We start from the raw sequence: 19740 nt of genomic DNA, 5'->3' as shown, positions 1-19740 counted from the left end.
CATAGCAGAATTTACCAGTCCTATCAGAATTATGAAAACCACAAGAAGAATTGTTTACTTTCCTAATTTCTGCAACAAGGGTAGAGGCTAAATGGCATGGGTATACAACGTTTACAACGCAACTTTTACAACGCACTACCATTACAACGAAACTTTTACAATGCAACATCCATTACAACGCATACATTTACAACGCATGACACTACAACGCACACCTACAACGCATACCATTACAACGCAGTCATTACAACGCATACCATTACAACGCAAAACTTACCATCCAACACTTACCCTACTGTTGCACCCCCTGGAGTTAGAATAGTAATTTTAACCCCTACACTATCCAAAACTTTCCCTACTGTTGCACCCCCTGGAGTTAGAATAGTAATTTTAACCCCTACACTATCCAACACTTACCTTATATGCAATGTAAAATAATGCGTTGTAATGGTATGCGTTGTAAATGTAGTATGCGTTGTAGTGGAATGCGTTGTAAAGGTATTTTTTAAGAATTCGTCGTAATGGTATGCATTGTAATGGTGTGCGTTGTAATGGATGTTGCAGTGTAAAAAATGCGTTGTAAAGGTATGCCTTGTAAAAGTGTGCGTTGTAACGTCATACATCCAATGGCATGACTAGGAGCAGTGGGACCAACACAACATTTCATGGATATTTGGCACAGGGGAGGATTGTGCATTGCAGCTCAACCTTTAAAATGGGAGGATTTTTAACCTCTTTGGTCATACGCAGGCCCATGATGGGTTGGAGGTGAAGACCCTTCACTTTGTAATTTTTATCCCATGCCTCTCACAAGCCTAGTAGAGATCATCCACATGTGGGCCTGCCTGCCTATTCGCATATTAGAGCTGCAAAACACAGAATTCTGCATTATGCCACATCAGCTTTCCCTCTTGATGCTCCTAGACCTGGCATTATTTGGCGTGTTTCCCCTGTTTTCTCGCTTTCCGACCTCCCGGTTTTGACTCTGTTTTTGCTGGTTTAGTGTCTCTGCGCCCTTTCTAACTGCTGTTCAGTGTTAAAGTGCAAGTGCTCCTATTGTAAATTAGAAATATGGATTGGTGTTTTCATGATTGGCATATTTGATTTACTGGTAAGTCTCTAGTAAAGTGCACTGAGAGTGCCAGGGCTTGTAAATCAAATGCTACTAGTGAGCCTGCAGCACTGATTGTGCCACCAACACGAGCAGTCTTCCAAAGGTTTCTCAGACCTGCCACTGCAGTGTCTCCTGCAGTTTTTACTGCCATGTCGACTTGGCAAGTGCACCCACTTGCCAAGCCCTAACCTTCCCTCTTATTGCATGTAAGTTAGCCGTAAGGTAGGCTCAAAGTTCCCCTAGGGGCAAGGTGCAGTGTATGTGAAAGGTAGAACATGTCCTGGTGTATGTGACATGTGTACAGTGTATTTCGTTTTTCCCTATTGAAAGGCTATCTGCCCCATAGGATAGAATGGGTGTTTGATTATAACATCTTATAAATATACCTTCCCATTGCGACTAGATAGGAAGATCGAGTTTAGAATGCCTAAACTCAGAATATAAAAATGCATGTTTTAGTAAAGAATATTTTTATATTGGTTGTTTGAAAATACTACTTTTATAAAGTTGGTATTTTCTTGCTTAGCCATTCTGTGTACCTCTGCTGGGTTGTGGATTGACTGGCTGGCTCTGGAGTGATAGGGACTGGGGATGTGCATTCTCTTCAGACAGCTACTTGGGGTGGGTTGAGGTGTGTCCGGTCTTTGCTGGAAGAGTCAGGGCTGGGCTGAATAGACCTGGGCTACATTTAGAGTAGTGGGAGGAGATTGTTTTGGCACCTGAATGGGCCTGGTCTGCTGTGCAGAATGCTGTCTCTACCTCCTGCTGAGAAGCTGGGCCATAGAGGGCCAAATTGGTTTGTCCTAAGCACAGACACTTTCTGCCCAAGAGAACAAAGAGAAATGGAGTATAAATATTGGGGCCCTGACCCCAGCACTTTAGAATTCTTTTGGTACCAAAACAACTGCTAAGAGGAAAACCTGGAGAAACTGTGAGGAGAAACTACCACTTTGCTGTGTGCTTTGCTGTGTTGGGCTGCAATGGTTGCTTCTGTCTTGGGCAGTAAAAGGACTTAACTGAACTTTCTGTAACTTCTTTGTGTGAGTTTCTCCAACGACTTGCCCTCTGTTTAAGAAGTCCCAGGAATAGCAAAGACTTCAAGTTCATCTGCTACGAGCACTTGGAAGTGTGTGTTTTGTGCTGCAACAGAAGAAAAAGCAATCCGACGCTGTCAACGATGTTGAAGCGGAGTCTGTGTCCTGAAGGCACCGCAGAGGGCAAAGCCGTACTTCGCACCTCAACCCTGGTCTCACTGACAAAGCCACTGATGACGCCACCGAGCCGCTGCTTGCACCACGACCTGTGGGCACAGCACTCTGCACCGCCTTGCTTCACCCCGCCGCCCTGGTATCACCGATGATGTCGCTCCACGCTTACATTGACACCGCTGCTTGTATTGTGGTTTGAGGGCACTGCTGGTAAGTTACACAACACACCGCCGCCATCCTGCACCACAGCTTGGCCTGCTGGCAGCGCCATCAACTCCAGTTCGTCAGCCGATTACGCTGCTGCTTACACTGTGACCTGCCAGCACTGCGACGGGCATGGCATCACTTCGCACTGCAGCCCTGGTCTCACCCACGCCACTGGATGACCGTTACCCTGTTGCTGCCTGCACCACGACCTGAGGGCACCACACGCTGCACTTTGCACAGCAGCCCCAAAGCCTTTCGCCGCTCTGACTTCAACCACAAGGAGTTTGATCTGCAACATGTGTGGCTTCAAGGGCCTGATGACTCCTGCACCAGCTTACAGTACGAGACCTGCCGATGCCGGCTCTTCGGAGCTCAACAAGAGGTTGCAGACGCCCTGCATTTCTAAAGGGACTGTTTGCGGGTCTTCTCGACACCGTAGCTGGCCCGTGATATCGCAGTCATCCAGAACTGTTTGTATTTTTTGCTCACAGCACCGTGATAGCCCTGGATGGAGATATCGACTTCAAGGAACTGTAACTCAAGTCTTGTTTTGCTTATTGATATTTCTCCCAACTGTTTGGTGGATTTTTTTTTTTATATATATTTTTATTATTTGAAGAAAAACAAGAGAGTGAGTACATACATCGGGTACCGTATAACAGAGCACATTGCGGAGGTGAACAGGCAAATAGACTAAATAGGTACATATCAATTAAACGATGACCGAGACGTCAACACTAGCAAGTATGTAGCAGGAGTAAGGACATAACAATCCACAACCCGGCTAGGCGGAAACCTTCAGGGCCCGTCCACCCGCAAAATCAGAATGATTATAGCCAGAACACATGACACCCGAAAATGAGAAACAGAGTAGTTCAGGATAATCCACCCACATCTCGTAGAAGAAAGAAAGAAAAGAAGAGAAGGCCATAGAAATAAAATAAAGACAAAACAAAAAACCCCATCCCCCCACCCAGCACCCCTGCAGATGGCTACAGCCCAACCCACTAGCAGCGTGCCTGTCGCCCCAGCTAACTAAGCCCTAAAAGAAGGAAGAAACGGAGGAGGGCATCGTCTATCATATCCCCAGCCCCCTCTCCCCCCGCCCGAACCAAGAATCCCCTGAAGTAAATAAAAAAAAAAAAAAGTGATAAGCTGTAAATTCGTGGCGTAACAGGGGAAACTTCAAATACCGCCCTGCCTTCCATAGATAGTACCATCGCAAACCCCGTGTCCAGCGAGACTCGATGTGAAAATCAGTCTCTCAATCTCAACCTTGTCCCCTTCGAGCAGACACCCGAACCCCTTCCGGATGAATAGCCGCTTCAGCAGGATAGTCAAAACATAAAAAGATCGGAACAGAGTCAAAACCAGGATGTAGCACCGGGTAGAGAGTGCCGATAACTCCACCAGGGTCCGAGACTCCCCTAGCCCTCACGGATGCACAGCGTTGTTGCGACCGCCATCTTAGCGGCCTAGACACACAGGGGAGTAACGCAGGCCCAGGCCGACAATAGCTTCCAGCGTTGGGTTCCGGAAGGGGAGCAGCAGGTAGTCCATCCATAATCAGCAGTAGTCTTAGGCCACACGATCCAGTCACCACTTCGTGTTCTCTCCGTTCAAACGCAACACCGTTCAAAGGCTCCGACACCTCCCACAGCACAGGGTCTGGGTCCCCCGTTGAAGTGGCCATCAAGGGCATCTCGAGTAGTTCCGCTTCCCGCAGTGGAACAGGGTCCGGTCCGCTCAATTCCAGTCAAGCAAGTTATCATTGTGCGTAGGTGTGCATCAATACACTCATGGAATGACCCTATGGCCGCCAACACAGTTAGTAGTGAAGGGACACTACAGGTTCCTTCCGCAACACTGCATTCGGTCTCAATCATAGTGTCGGCTCTGGAGAGCCCCGTCCCTCGGAGGGGAAAACAAGTGGATGCGGAACGGAAGACTGCAGAGGGGGACACTCTGTTGGTGACAATGATGGTCCGGACGCAGCTACCACAGGCGGAGAACCCCACCCGGCGAGCACCCGCCGCTCCCAAAACAGGGCCACCGGGCCAGGAACCCCGGTCCGCTGCTGCAATTATGTGTCGTCACCCCTCTTCCAATGTATATCAAGCACACCAATCGCCGTCCGTAGCGGGTCAAAAGAAAACTTGCCACCTCAGCTGACCGGACCCTGCCACACAACCACGGCCGATGTTGTTCAACTTCAGCCCGGCTGGGCCAGTACTCGAGACCCCGGCTTTCAAGCTGGTGTAGGCCGCAAAGTGCCACACGACGTATCTTTTTCCACCGGAATGGCAGAAATCTCAGGATTGCACCGTTTCGATCCAGACCAGTTCAGACACAAGAAGGATTATTCAGACACAAATTCAGGATATATGACAGGATCTACTGGCAGGAGACGGAGGTCGGCGGAGCCGGGAACTCACGCGGCCATCTTGGTTGCTATCGTAGCTCCTCCCCTGTTTGGTAGATTTTTATTAATTTTGGTCTTGTTTACACAGATAAAATATTGGTTATTTTTATAAAACTGATGTAGTGTCCTTTTGTAGTGTTTTCACTGTATTACTGTTGGTTATGTGCAAATGCTTTACACACTGCCTCTGAGATAAGCCTGACTGCTCGTGCGAAGCTGAGGTGAGCAGGGGTTATTTCAGTAGTGTATCCCCCTTATCCTAGCTAGAAGGAAGGGTCACTATTTGGACAAAGGTGCCAACCATTGCCAACTAGAGACCCCCATTCCCCCGGTTGCTTGCAAAAACCAGGAGGATTATTTTTAAAAATGAAGCCTGTTACACTCATTAAAATAACATGCTACACTATGTGCACCATTTTTACATTTTTAGTATGGTTTTTAGGGGGATATACTACTGATTTCTTTCATTTTCCCTCTTTTAATCTGGAATCTCACAATAAAAGTGAAAGAAGCAAGATGACCTACGAAAATGTTTCAATAAGATTACCTCTAATCACATTTTGTATAGAGGGAGAAAATTAGAACAATTCATGCAGTCATAAGCCATTTTTGCTTCTTTAGTTTTTTATGTTTTCTATGTTTTCTAAGGCAGAGTAGCTTCTATTTTTATAACTCATGTATTCGTATGTAATGCCTATTTTTTCACTTCACCCAAAAAAAAACATCGATCAATATCCACCTTCCCAAATGGGTGAATTTTCATTGATCAAGCTGAAGAATCACAATGGAGTGTTCTGAAGTTTTTTTTGTGTAAAGTATAGTGAAGATTGATCAAATGTCACGTTTTATAGGCATGTAAAACACATTTACATGCATAGGGCCCCAAAAGTTTATGACTTTTGGTATTCACAAAGGTAAGTTATGAGTAGTATCTTTACGTTCGCACTCAGGCTGAGTTTCTGCACTTGGGCAGAATATCTGCACTCGGGGTGGAATCTCACCACCAATGAGCGTGGAGATTTCACTCCACACCCGGAGTGGAATCTCCACACCCGGAGTTGAATTTCCGCACCCAGAGTAGAATTGCTGCACTTGGGGATGATCTCCGCCCTGAATGTGGAGATTCCACCCAGAGTGCAGACGAAAAGATACTACATGTAACTTACCTTTGTGAATACCGAAAAGTAGTACAGTTAGACTTTTGCTCTAAACTGACCTAAAATCTAACTTCACCGTTGTGAATCAGGCCCATTGTGTTTTGTTAACCTCAACAACAATTATTCTTTGTAAGTGCCAATCCAGAAATATTTGTTATCAGGAGATTATACCACGGCTGTACATTTGCCAGGTGTATGGGATCTAGTCATACTCTCCAGTCACGTCTAGTAATTGAGGAGTTGCATTTCCCTATTAATCTTACTAATCTGATTTTATGCAATAAACTATTTGGTTACACCCACTGAATTATTAATGCACATGTACCCTCAGAAGAAGGCCCTCGTTCCATTTGTCGGTTCACATTTTCTAGCTCCTGGTATTCTATTTCTCGCACCCCATATAAAAAGGGCAACCCCACAAAATGAGCCCAGTTTAAACACCTAATTCATTGTGTGCAGACCCCCAACTCAGGACGCCATACCTATTACTGAGTGGACTTCCCTGGATGAGTATTGGGTGAAACTTTTGCTAGTGAAGTCTCCAGACTCACAAAAAAGTTTGACTATTCGATTCCTACATATATATTGTAGAATAGGATACATATTAGGTTAGAACTCAGTAAACATTTCAAGCTAAAAACAAGGTCAATTTATACTTTCAGCTACTACCCACTGGAACAAGGCAATTTTACAATTTGAGATGTAGGATTCGTTTGGGGAAATCAATCCTACTTTGCACATTTTAAAACTCACTCATGAAATATTTGTTTCAATTAGATGTTCTTTATGGAAATATTGAAATAAATAATTCAATTATGTACTTTTCATGATTCACCATTCTCCTAAATGTGGTAGGACATTGCCTATGACCTGTTGTGCCTGATCATTTCTTTTGGCTGACCTTAAGACTAATGGCTCACTCCAGAGTAGGTAGGCACATCCCCTAGGGGCTACTGATTCTGTGGCATTGCTCTTGTCCTCAGTACAAATCAGAAACAGCACTTAACTGATTCTTCAATCATGTTTTGGAGTGTTGTGTGTTTTGTGCATGGGCCATTGTAGTTTTCCCTATGTTAGCCTAATTGTGAATGTTGTAGGCCGAATTTCCTTTTGCACACGTCACTATATAAATACGTTTGCTTTTGTGCGATATAGTATTTTCACACAGAACCTGCAAATGTTTTCGTGTTCTGTTCTTTTCCTGGTATTTAGTCTGAGCACCATAGACAATGCCAAACAACAATGCCCCTTGTTATTCTCTCTGGTCAGACACTAGCACCTAGACATAAAACGAGAATGCAGGTGCTGTTTATGAGTACACATATCTCGTAATATAACTTAGCACAGGAGTCTTAAACACATTCAATGAGTGAAGGTCCTGGGGCAAGATGACTGTTAGCTGAGATGTAGAATGTCCATCTTTGTATGCTACGGTACACGGTCTGCCACTAAACCCAAGTATCTTTGATATATAATCATTTAGCTTCAGTAGAAAGGGTTGGGGAGGTAGGCTAACCTATCTTACAACAAGACGGCTTTTGGTGGTATATGGTTTATTAACCATGCTAACAGTATTTTTGGTATGCATCTGCATTTGTTTTCTAATTGTGACACTAATACTGCATTTTAGAGCACAGTAGTTCAAATAAATATTCTAAACTTCCTTCATGTCTCTTGTTTATCTTATTGTGGACAAGTACGAGTGAGAGAACAAAAGGGTGTGTCATGTTAACGCGATCCCTGAGATGGTCGCGAGTGTTGTGTTCTGTAGTGCTAATTCACTTGTTTCACTGGTAAGATTAGGAGGACAAGTGAGGCACTATAGCTAGTCGAACTAGAGCTCATAGATGCTGAGGTGGTATTGTGACTCAGTCCCATCATGCCGATGTTCTACGGTCCCAGGCATAGTTCTGTTCCTGAGCAGAATCCCCGCACCAGGATTACCCTCCCCTTCTGTGCTCATACCTTCACATTGCCTTAAGGCACACCTGCATCAGGAATGCGTATAATGCATACCTGTGTCTGTTTTGTGATGAAGGATGCTTATGTCCGTGGGTTGATAATCAACCTACATGAATAAAGCCTAAAGGGTATTGTGATTTTGTGCTTAACAAGACTTTAAGGGTCCTCACTTGTGTAACAGACATACCTTTTTCTCTGGTGCTCAATAGTTTTTGTGTATTACAAATGCATGTACAGGGAAGTTGTTCAGATTCCTTCTAACAAGTGTTCGAGTCTTTATGTACACTAGAAGGTGCCAAATACATCCATCATTTCCAACAATGTAGGAATGTAGGATCCTTGTAGCATGGTTACCCCCCACTTGTTGCTGGTGTCAGTGTGTTTTGGACAAATGTATGACACTACAACGCATGCTTTTACAACGCATGCCATTACAACGCATTTTTTACAACGCAAATACCATTACAATGAAAGTTTCTACAACGTATACCATTACAACGCAAAGTAATTTTAAAGGTTGAAAAGTACCATTACAACGAAAATAAATAAAACGCTTACCATTACAACGCAAGAAAAAAATATTATATTTTTTTAAATAATTTTGTAAAATAACTCCTGGGACGGGATGCAGGGAAAATAGGGGTTTTGGGTGGGGAAGTGTATTAAAATGTGGTAATAAACTGAACATATATTTTAATTTAAACGAGCATCTTTACGAATTAATACTCTGGTATTAAATTAAATACTCGAATATTACACTAATTACAAAGAGTATTAAAATTAAAATAATTTTGTAAAATACCTCCTGGGACGGGATGCAGGGAAAATAGGGGTTTTGGGTGGGGAAGTGTATTAAAATGAGGGAATAAACTGAACATATATTTTAATAAAAACGAGCATATTATCAAAATTAATACTCGGGTATTAAATTAAATACTCAAGTATTACAGTAGTAACAAACAGTATTGAAATTTATATAATAATCATTTTTGATATATAATAATTTAAAAACAAAATAAACAAAACATATTAACTGAACTAATCCGGAAAAGAATTACTAACACATAAACATAGCCGCCATTTTAAAAGCAAAGGTAAACACAAGTCCTATTACACTTTTCATGACCCGAACACCAAGCCACTGAAAACAAAATGGAGGAGTAAACGCAATTGAATCGATAAAACACTAACTTTTAAATATGAAATTTAAAATATAAGTTCACACATCAAACGAATCAGAAAAAAACACATATTAAAAGTGTACTTTTTTCAAAATTTATGGCGACACCCACAAAAATGTATAAATACTAGTAAGACACCATTTTGAAGCCAGTGGTTAACTGACTACCAGAGAGAGCAGACTGATTTTCCTGACACACCTACGTTTACCGAGCAACAAAAACTCGCCAAAACCAATACTTCAACTCAGAAAAATTCAAGTAAGTATAAGACATAGCAAATAAATACATAGCATAATTGTGAATAATTTTGAACAATTTTTTTTTTAAATCAATACTTATTTCAGTTTTCAACATACTTGAAAATCGATTCTTCAAATTTGAAAACACAGATAATCTTTTAACGATATTAGTTGTAAGTACATTTATTTAAATACCGTATTTTTTAAATGATATTTTGAACATTAAAATGCTTTATTGTTTAAATGAATATTTAAAATAGACAATATGTAACACGTTTGTATTTTTCCTTAGAAATCAGAAAAAATGTTTTTTTTACTATAAACAATAAATAATAAATCAAAAAATATTTTTATTTCTAAAAAAAGTAAAAATATTTAGTAAGCTAAACAGTTTATTATTTTTGATTTCTCAGCTTACTAAGGGGTCCATTAGGATGTTGGGCGGTGGCGGCGGGGCGGAAAAACAGCTTTTCCCCTCCCGCGACCAGCGGGAATCACGTCCGCCATATTAGTATAGCAAAACATAGGTCATTTCCCATCCGCCGCGGTGCGCTGCGCACCGCCATCAAAGTGCGCCCGCCACCACGGCGGTGGGAGCCAATCGAGACTCTCCGCCGTGCGGAATGACGTCCGCCCGCTCCATAAATTAGGATAGCCCAAACAGGCAGACGCACCGCAGCGGAGACACAGCACAACCAGAAAAGACGGAAAGTCGACAGCGGAGCGCGATCGCCGAGACCTGGTCATAAACGCCATGGACCCAGCCCTCCAAATGCATCCGGTGATGTACCTCCTACAACACTACCGTCAGCGGGCCGCCGCGGAACTACAGAAATACAACACACAACACACAGGCCGACAAAGGGTCCAATCACCACACAGACACCCTGCTGGGGGTTACAAAACATCCACAAGGGCACCCACACATGACCCACCTGACAACAAGGCACCCCTCTGCTTCCGGGACACACACCGACCGCCAACCAGCAACAATGTCCCGGTCCCTGTCACGTCCCCGCCGCGGTCAACTCATGCGCACAATGCAGAAGGCAGGGCCACTCCAAGGCATTGGCAGGGCACAAACACCATAGGGACACACCACCCCCAACCACACATCAACACACACCAGCAAGTCACTGGCCAGCTGTCCATCCTGTGCACCCCCATGCACACCAACAAGCACTGCAACAAGCAAGCACAATACAGACCCTGCACCACACAACACACAACCAGGGAGACAGCCACTGAAGGAGTGGCTGACAAGGAACACACACAACACCAGTGCCACACACACTGAAGGCTGTCAATACTTGCCAGCACATACACACACAAACACACACACACCCTGGGTGTAGCCACAGACACAACACAACACACAGGAAAGCACCAATAGATGCCTGACAAAAACAACACACAAACACTACCGGAACACACACTGAACCCCAACAGAAACAGACATACCCTGTCATCCAAACTGGTGGAAGGCAATGGGAGCACAGACACAACAGGAGAGCACATCATCATCACTCAGGAACAAAACACACACACCATAACACACATCACACAAAAGAAGTGAACCTGCACAGACCCACACTGACACATCAAACCAAGCATAAATGCACATGACATCCCAATCAACAAACACCACAGGACATCAGGGGATGCACATCAGGCAATGCCAAGGCCACATACACACAGCACTGTATGCACAACAAGCAGTCTGTGCACAACAAGCACAACAGCCACACACAGACATGAATGACACAACCTCAACACACACACCACAAACCAGCACTGCACAAATACAACAGCACACACAGGAAGTGAAGGAATACCACAGCCAATACACAGACATCCAATACAACAACAACACATGCACCACTCCGAGATACAAGAGCCCAGCCACCCCAACCAGAGCACTGGGCAGCACACACAGCTGAAGTGCACATGACCAATCCTGAATGACTAATAGCACAAGAACAGCACACATAAACCATTGGGGCAATGTCTAGAGTGGAACAACACTCTTGGCCCAAGAACTGCACCACAAAGCACAGTCACACAAATGAAGTGATTGGTAGGCACACACACATGGAAACCAAGAGGGGAAGAGCTATAGGGCGAGTGTCCATGGCACAGGTGAGAGTGCAGCACAGCAGAGCAACAGGGCCAGTGTCCATGGCACAGGTGAGAGTACAACACAGCAGAGCAATAGGGCGAGTGTCCATGGCAATCAATCAATCAATCAATCAATCATACCATTTGTATAGTGCACTACTCACCCGGGAGGGTCTCAAGGTGCTTAGGGGAAGGGGTATGCTACTGCTCGAACAGCCAGGTCTTGAGTTGTCTCCTGAAGGCGAGATGGTCCTGGGTCAGCCGAAGGTGGATGGGGAGTTCCATGTCTTGGCAGCCAGGTAAGAGAAGGATCTTCCTCCGGCGGTGGCTCTTCGGATGCGTGGTACGGCGGCGAGGGCGAGGCTGGTGGACCGTAGCTGGCGGGTGGGCATGTAGAAGGTCATGCGGTCGTTGAGGTACTTGGGGCCCAGGTCGTGGAGAGACTTGTGTGCGTGTGTGAGGAGCCGGAACGTGATCCTCTTGTTGACGGGGAGCCAGTGCAGGTTCCTCAGGTGGCTGGAGATGTGGCTGCGTCGGGGGACATCCAGGATGAGTCGGGCGGAGGCGTTCTGGATGCGCTGGAGTCTTTTCTGTATCTTGGCTGTGGTTCCGGCGTAGAGGGCGTTTCCGTAGTCCAGTCGGCTGGTGACGAGTGCCTGGGTGACTGTCTTCCTGGTCTCGGTCGGGATCCAGCGGAAGATCTTGCGAAGCATACGCAGGGTGTTGAAGCACGATGAGGAGACGGCGTTGACTTGTCTGGTCATCGAGAGGGAGGAGTCCAGGATTAAGCCCAGGTTGCGTGCGTGGTCGGTTGGCTTGGGTGCGGTGCCCCGGGTTGGGGGCCACCAGGAGTCGTCCCAGGCGGAGGGCGAAGATCCCAGGATGAGGACTTCCGTCTTGTCCGAGTTTAGTTTCAGGCGGCTGTCCTTCATCCACTCGGCGACGTCTTTCATCCCTTCGTGTAGGCAGGTTCTGGCGGTGTCGGGGTCTCTGGTGAGGGAGAGGATCAGCTGGGTGTCGTCGGCGTAAGAGATTATGTTCAGGTTGTGCTGGCGTGCGATGGCTGCAAGAGGTCTCATGTAGACGTTGAAGAGGGTGGGGCTGAGTGAAGATCCTTGCGGAACGCCGCAGATGACTTCGGTGGCCTCTGAGCGAAACGGGGGGAGGCGGACTCTTTGTGTTCTTCCGGCGAGGAACGAGGTGATCCACTCCAGTGCCTTCTCTTGGATACCGATGTTGCTGAGGCGCTGGACTAGGGTGCGGTGGCAGACAGTGTCGAACGCAGCGGAGAGGTCCAGGAGGATGAGGGCCACTGTTTCCCCCTTGTCGAGCAGGGTCCGGATGTCGTCGGTGGCTGCGATGAGGGCGGTCTCGGTGCTGTGGTTGGCTCTGAAGCCGGACTGCGAGTGGTCGAGGGATCCGTTCGTCTCGAGGAAGGCGGCCAGCTGTCTGTTGACGATCTTCTCGATGACTTTAGCAGGAAAAGGGAGGAGCGAGATGGGGCGGAAGTTTTTGAGGTCGGTGGGGTCCGCTGTTGGTTTCTTCAGGAGGGCGCTGAGCTCGGCGTGCTTCCAGCTCTCCGGGAAGGTGGCGGTGTTGAAAGAGGTGTTGATGATGTTCCGGAGTTGGGGTGCGATGGTGGAGTCGGCCTTGTTGAAGACGTGGTGTGGGCAGGGGTTGGTCGGTGATCCGGAGTGGATGGTGTTCATCGTGCGGTCCTCAGTGGTCACCGTGGTCCAGGTGCGGAGGGTGGGGGTGGTGGGGGGCGTTGGTTCGACGGTGGGGTGCATGGATGGTGCGCTGAAGCTGTTGTGGATGTCGGCGATCTTGCGGTGGAAGAACGAGGCGAGGGAGTCGCAGAGGTCTTGTGACGGGGTGATGTTGTTGGTGCCGGTGCTGGGGTTGGAGAACTCCTTGACGATGCTGAAGAGTTCCTTGCTGTCGTGGGTGTTGTTGTCCAGTCGTTCCATCAGGGATTTCTTCTTGGTGGTGCGTATAAGCTGGTGGTGCTTGCGGGTGGCATGTTTGAGGACGGTCATGTTGTCGGTGGTCCGGTCGAGGAGCCAGGCTTTCTTGAGGGTGCGGCAGGTCTTCTTGGAGTCCTTGAGTTCGTCGGTGAACCAGGATGCCTTCTTGCTTCTGGGTCTACTGGGAGGGTTCTTCAGTGGTGCGAGGTCGTCAGCGCAGGCGGCCAACCACTGTGTGAAGTTCCGGGCTGCTTCGTTGGGGTCCGTTGCGCTGGCGGGTGGGTTCTGGCTGAGAGAGGTGGTGAGCTGCTCGGTGGTGATCTTACTCCAGCTTCTGTGGGGAATCTGAAGCGGGTGGTGGTGGGTCGTGGTTCTTCTGAAGCTGAAGTGGACGCAGCTGTGGTCAGTCCAGTGGAGTCCGGTGGAGTGGCTGAAGGTGATGTGCTTGCTGGATGAGAAGACGGGATCAAGCGTGTGGCCGGCGTAGTGGGTGGGGGTGTTGACCAGTTGCTTGAGGCCGAGGTTGGCGAGGTTGTCCAGCAGGGCGGCGGTGTTGCGGTCCTTGTTGTTCTCCAGATGAAAGTTGAGATCTCCAAGGAGGATGTAGTCAGCGGAGGGGAGGGCGTGCGGGCTGATGAAGTCCGTGATGTCTTCGCTGAATTGTGTGCGTGGTCCCGGGAGTCTGTAGACGAGGGTGCCTCTGAGGGTCGTCTTTGGGTCAGTGTGAATCTGGAAGTGGAGATGTTCGGCTGCGGCGAAGGTGTCGATGGAGTCGGTCGTGATGCGGTTGGTGTTTCTGTGGACGATGGCGATGCCTCCTCCGGTCTGGTTGACGCGGTCCCTCCTGATGATCTTGTACCCGTCCGGGATGGCGATGTCGGGTGCAGAGGAGGCGTTCATCCAGGTTTCCGTGAGGAAGGCGACGTCCGGTGATGTTGCGTCGAGGTTCCAGAGTTCCACGGCGTGTCTGTGGACGGAGCGGGTGTTGATCAGGATGCACTTGAGGTGGTTGCTGCTGGTGCTTGACTTGGCGGGTGCGGTGCAGGTTCGGAGGCAGGTGAACTTGCAGGTACAGCAGGTGAAGGGTCCGTGGGTGCGTCTCGGGGTGGCTCGGCAGCAGGCGGGGTTCCGGCCGGCATTGAGTGCGTTGAGAGTGGTGGCGTCGTAGGTCAGTCGGGTAGTCTTGCATCGGCGGTGGGAGCCAGGGGTCCTGGCGCTGGGCGCGGTCCAGATGCGGACGGGCGCAGACGGGCTTACCTTTGGCGCACCTTCGGCGCCCGCTGCGCGTCAACGCTGCGCGTGGGAGTGGGCATCATAAGTAATGCGCCAGGAGGGCGGGTCAGCTGGGTGGCGGGAGCGGGGCGGCGAATGGGCAGCGGTGGGCGGGGCCGCCGGGAGGCAGCGGCGGGAAGAAGGTGCGGGCGGCTCGGCGGTGTCGCTCAGGCAGGCAGGCAGGCAGTCGGCGTCAGCGGGAGCAGGAGGGGGCGACCAGGCCAAGGTAAGGCGCTATGGCACAAGTGAGAGTACAGCACAGCAGAGCAACAGGGCCAGTGTCCAGGGCACAGGTGGCACAGCAAGTACATGAGAGGCTGCACAGGGGAGAGTACAGCACAGCAGAGCAACAGGGCCAGTGTCCATGGCACAGCTGAGAGTACAACACAGCAGAGCAATAGAGCGAGTGTCCATGGCACAGGTGAGAGTACAGCAAAGCAGAGCAACAGGGCCAGTGTCCAGGGCACAGGTGGCACAGCAAGTACATGAGAGGGTGCACAGGGGAGAGTACAGCACAGCAGAGCAACAGGGCCAGTGTCCAGGGCACAGGTGGCACAGCAAGTACATGAGAGGCTGCACAGGGAGAGTACAGCACAGCAGAGCAATAGGGCGAGTAGCCATGGCACAGGTGAGAGTACAGCACAGCAGAGCAACAGGGGCAGTGGCCAGGGCACAGGTGAAAGTACAACACAGCAGAGCAATAGGGCAAGTGTCCATGGCACAGGTGAGAGTACAACACAGCAGAGCAATAGGGCGAGTGTCCATGGCACAGGGGGGAGTACAGCACAGCAGAGCAACAGGGCCAGCAACACACCCAGGTTGTAAACAATGTTCAGGAATAGCACACCTGTATGAGAGACAGGCGTATGAGGGGGATGTCCATTCACTCCTAGCTGTCATGCGGAGTTGGACCTGGCTGTGTTTCGGGGACACCAGGCCCACTTGAGTGGGGTGACAGAGCCCCAGGTGATGTGGGACTATCAGTGGCTTGGCAAGCTGGAGGGCTGTGTGGACCAGGTGGCATAGTGGCACGTGGAGGTGGAGTCATGGCGACCTCAGACACAGTGTGGGTGGGAGAGCTTTGAGGGGCCCTTCCACTTTTTGGGAAGATGAAATGCCTTCCCTGTCTTGGGGTTGATGGGAAGTGGTGATGACACAACAGGCGTACACACCAACTGTCCCACATCAGGTGCAGTCACTGGCACTACCTCTGGTGATGTGCTGGATCCTGCGGTACGCTTTGTCTGGCTACGCCTCTGGACCACCTTCCCCTCTTTGCCAGGTGTACCCCCTACAGTGCCATCCTTTGCCTTTTTCTCAGGGGTGGTCTTTACAGTGTCCTCCTTTGCCCTTTTCTCAGGGGTGGTCTTTACAGTGCCCTCCTTTGCCTTTTTATCAGGGGTGGTCTTTACAGTGCCCTCCTTTGCCTTTTTCTCAGGGGTGGTCGGGGTGGTCTTTACAGTGCCCTCCTTTGCCTTTTTCTCAGGGGTGGTCTTTACAGTGCCCTCCTTTGCCTTTTTCTCAGGGGTGGTCTTTACAGTGCCCTCTTTTGCCTTTTTCTCAGGGGTGGTCTTAACGGTGCCCTCCTCCACCAGCTTCACTGGGCTCGGAATTGGGGTTGATGTGGTGGGGGGATGTGTACCCTTGCAATACAACACCTCCTCAGTGGGCACAGACACTGCATGGGTAGGTCTGTGTGAAGTTTTAGTGACAGGAGAGTCTTTTGCTGGTGATGCCTCTGCGGCATGGGAGCCGATTGTCTGCCTCATTGCTCTCTGGCCTTGCTCTTCCCTGACTGGCTCTCGTCTGTGCATTCTGGGGTGGCCCAGCTCTTCTGTGGGGATGGTGTCTGTGGGCGGGAGTGTTTGGGTTGTGTCTGTTTTGTGCTCCTTGTGCTGTATCGTCTCTGTGACACAGCCGAACCCTGATCACTGTCATCTGATGTGGGCACTGACTGGGGGGTGGACAAAGGCACCTGAGGTTGAATGGGAGCATGTGCCTGTTGAAGGACAGAGGTCACTGCAGATGACAACGCCTGGACTGTATGGTGTAGCCCACCCACGTCAGAGTGTATGCCCTCCATGTATGCAACCACCTGGCCTAATTTCTTGTCATGGTCGCTGAAGGCATTGAGCAGGGCGGTCTGGCCCACACAAAGCTGGCGCAGGAGCTCTACAGACTCTACCCTTAAACATCAACCCAGGGACCTGCGGTGGGTAGTTGTAGAAAGAGTGGTTGGGGACCAATTCAATATGGAAAATAGGTTACTCAAAAAAGAGGCACGTTGGATTTTTCAGGAGGGTATTGATCAAACAGGACTGAATGATGTATGAATAGGATATCCTCCATTTAAGACTGTTAGGGATATCTCCAATCAAGCCCATACACTTGGTGACAAACAAGAAATATGTGCATTTTGGGACCCGATATGAAGCTATGTCAATATATCTATCTATGCAAATAGAATCATCTATGGTATGACACAATGGATACAAATCTGGGGAGTTTCTGAATACGTGACAGACCACAACTCAATATGTCTGCATACTGAATGCAATTCTTAGACAGACAGGCAGACAGGAGTAGATAATCACGGGATACAGGACTACATTGTTAGCCTCCGATACTCCTGTAGACACTCCTTTCATTAAGACTTAAAGGAGGGGTACCTTCGACATACCTAATTTAATCTGATGTAAAGAATGAGTTTTATATACGATTATTCATAATTGAATAAAAATCCCCCATATGTATTGTAATATTTAATGATTCATCGGGGTGCTTAGGAAACATATATTAATATTAGCAATACTGACTGGTTTATACACAGCTATAGTTGCACGTTCCTAGATGGTCCCCGCTGTAGACAGAGCCACGCCTTCCAAAACGCTACGTGCGCCAGTAATGGGCGGAACGTGAAACGCTGATTACAGTGATAGTGCCGGACAACTTTAATAGCAGGACGGACACGCACAGTGAGCACAGGGGGTTGAGCGGAGGCCATAGACCTGCACAGAGAGGTAAGAGTGTGAGAATTGTTTAAGTGGAGGACTCTTTCGTGAGTTTCAGGGGGCAAAGGATGTAAGTCTCGATGTGCAGGCGTGGTTACGCTGCACTAGAGAGAAACGCATGCCGGATGCCCGACTTACTGACTCGTATTTTTTAAGACCTATACAGGGAGACCCATGAAATGGGGCCGGTAAGCGGCTTTCTGATTGTGGCATAGGATTGAAATTGGCTCACAGGGTCCCCGATTCGAGTCATAGAGATATTGACATTGACAACAGCTACTAAGGGATATACTGCATGAATGGCATATAAAACCTTTTTGCGTTCCTTCAATTAAAACGAACATGGATTAAATAGTACTTCTCTATGGTTCATTATATTGGAGAATCTCACCATGTATGTTGTTTTATGTTGCAGACTGACCCAAGGCAGTTTTCCGGTGTATATACAGATAGCAACGAACATCGGAGTTTTAATTTCTTCTACGGGGGCGCTGGTACACGTATGAACAGCAGCTACCTGGTAAATACCGAAGAGGTTATATACAGCAGAGATTTGTCCAATCTACATCTATTGTGACGATGCCCAATCCCTATATATATGTGTCCATTGAATGTGTTGTGAGTCGAGGTTTTTAAGATGAGTAACATAATTATGTGGTATATGTGTTGTTTCTGTGTAACCATAGGTACAATAAAAGGAGAAAATAAGGTGCAGACCCAAACCCTGATGAAGTTGCCGGTAAATTTAGATAGGCAATGAAACATGTTGGTTTTAACATAGCGGGCTCACTGCAAGGAATAAAAATATTACAGCCAGTGCAGCCGAGCTATTTTTAATTGGTTGGTGTTTCCAAAACCTATGTTTAGAGTTTGGTACACTTTTGGGTCATTAGCACTTTGGCACTAATTGTTATTTTTGGCTTTAGTTGCACTATCTTTCGCTCTTCCCTATATTTTTTCTCCCTTTTTTTGTTCCAAGTTGGCAGTAGCTGATGATGAGAACGTGAGGACACAGGCGAATACCAGTCTGTTTGTTCCTCCCCCGGGTGTTGCTCCCGTGAGGCACTGCCAACTTCCCCACACTTTTTTCTGAATTGGAGAGGTGTTTTCACGGTTGTTACAGTTCTACACATATACAGATTTTACACATTATGAAGTATGACCTGGTAGTATACATAAGGGACTGTACAAAGTTGTCTACCCTGGTCGATATCCTAAGTAGGTATCTAGTAATTTGTTTTGGAAGATAGGTATCTTTACATAATACAGGGGCAGGTCTATTTGTGGTGTAAGTAGGTTGAGTGGGGGGTGACCTGTTTAAACCCCTTCTTCCCCCTTTGGCTCCTATTGGTTCATAGGGTGGACAAAGGCACCTGAGGTTGAATGGGAGCATGTGCCTGTTGAAGGGCAGACGTCACTGCAGATGACAACGCCTGGACTGTACGGTGTAGCCCACCCACGTCAGAGTGTATGCCCTCCATGTATGCAACCACCTGGCCTAATTTCTTGTCATGGTCGCTGAAGGCATTGAGCAGGGCGGTCTGGCCCACACAAAGCTGGCGCAGGAGCTCTACAGACTCTGCACTGAGGGCAGCAGGGGTGACAGGTGCAGGGGCAGCGGTGCCAGGTGTGAATGTGATTCGACCCCTCTTACTGACACGGATACGGGCAGCACCAGAGGAAGTGGATGGGAGGCTGGCCACCCGGCCGCTGTGTGGTAGATGATGACGCTGACTCCCCATCCCATGTGCCTGACAACATGGCTGCATCACCGCTGGCATCAGATGATGTAGTACTCTGTGTCTCAGCCACGGATTCCTCCTGTCCCCCTCAGATGCGCTGGTGAGCTCTGTGTCACTGGCCTCCGGTGCAGCTGTAGTGC

General features: G+C 48.2%; 1 long non-coding RNA gene across 1 annotated transcript in view; it reads left to right on the top strand.

The window, feature by feature from the left end:
• The window catches only part of LOC144827062 (uncharacterized), a 44860-nt gene extending 26456 nt beyond the window's left edge, over nt 1-18404 (top strand). Inside the window, exon 4 of the long non-coding RNA XR_013610012.1 lies at nt 18274-18404. This is a non-coding gene — a long non-coding RNA (uncharacterized LOC144827062). The remainder of the gene's footprint in view (nt 1-18273) is intronic.
• The last annotated feature ends 1336 nt before the right edge of the window (nt 18405-19740 follow it).

This window comes from Lissotriton helveticus, chromosome 4_1 (genome assembly GCF_964261635.1).
Source record: "Lissotriton helveticus chromosome 4_1, aLisHel1.1, whole genome shotgun sequence".
Lineage (NCBI taxonomy): Eukaryota > Metazoa > Chordata > Amphibia > Caudata > Salamandridae > Lissotriton > Lissotriton helveticus.
This window is presented reverse-complemented; position numbering and strand designations above follow the sequence as displayed.